This window comes from Arachis duranensis, chromosome 3 (genome assembly GCF_000817695.3).
Source record: "Arachis duranensis cultivar V14167 chromosome 3, aradu.V14167.gnm2.J7QH, whole genome shotgun sequence".
Taxonomy (NCBI): Eukaryota; Viridiplantae; Streptophyta; class Magnoliopsida; order Fabales; family Fabaceae; genus Arachis; species Arachis duranensis.
In genome coordinates this window covers 26,231,308-26,232,185 of record NC_029774.3, presented here as the reverse complement: position 1 = coordinate 26,232,185, position 878 = coordinate 26,231,308, and the positions used below count along the sequence as shown (strand labels likewise).

At 27.1% G+C, this 878-nt stretch overlaps 1 protein-coding gene across 1 annotated transcript in view; it reads right to left on the bottom strand.

Annotated features, from left to right (window-relative positions):
- The window catches only part of LOC107478252 (formin-like protein 5), a gene marked incomplete in the record, with an annotated part of 6,358 nt that extends 6,223 nt beyond the window's left edge, over window positions 1-135 (bottom strand). The window contains 1 exon segment of the mRNA XM_052258877.1: window positions 1-135.
- Between the last annotated feature and the right edge of the window lie 743 nt (window positions 136-878).

The following is an 878-nucleotide window of genomic DNA, read 5'->3' as shown; positions in this document are numbered from 1 at the left end:
ATGGTAAAGAATATTGAGAATGAATGCTCATTAAAGTCTAAAGAAGTTTCTTAAGAGTTAAGAGCAAGAGGGTAGTCGGACGAGACGCGTAAAAGAGCCGTCCTTCAGGGTGTAAAAGTAGGTAATATGACTATGAGTATGATTCTGGATGCTGGCTACTACTATTCTACCTTGACTCTTCTTCTCATGTGTATGCTATTTCTTGGCTAATTTTTTTAATATAAAAATATATTAGTGTTTTTGTTAAAAATAAGATTATTTGATGTATAAGTGGATAAATTTTGTAGATGGAATATTAATACGCAATATGCTATTTTTTGTAATATATTTATAATATATTAATACATTTTAAATATTAATATTCAATTAAAACATTATATTCATTTCTATATTAAAAATAATTTATACTATTTATTGTTTCAATTTCAAATGTTATTTTTTAGGCCTTGCTTACTTCTCATAATCTCATAGCCATAGGTAGGCTCTCCTTGCCTTTTTTTTAAATCAAGATCATAAAAATCGAATGGATTATGAACTATTTTAATTATTGATTTATTAATTTAAAAATTTAATCGATTCAATTATTAATTTAGTAGAAATAATTAAATTATAATAAAATTATTTTATCTTTAAAATAATTATATCTTAATTTTGGATAAATTCGTCTTTTAGGATTTAAGAATACAAAAACACCCCTTACTATTTAAAAATGCATGACGGATAGATCCTTTCGTACAAAATGCTCTCTCAAAAGTACCGAAGACAGCTTACGTGGTGCTTATTTGGCGTGCTATGTGCTTATGTGTCGAAACGGTATTGTTGAAGAAGCTTTGTATGTCTGTTGTGAAAAAAGTCTGGGACAAATAGGTCCCTATCAC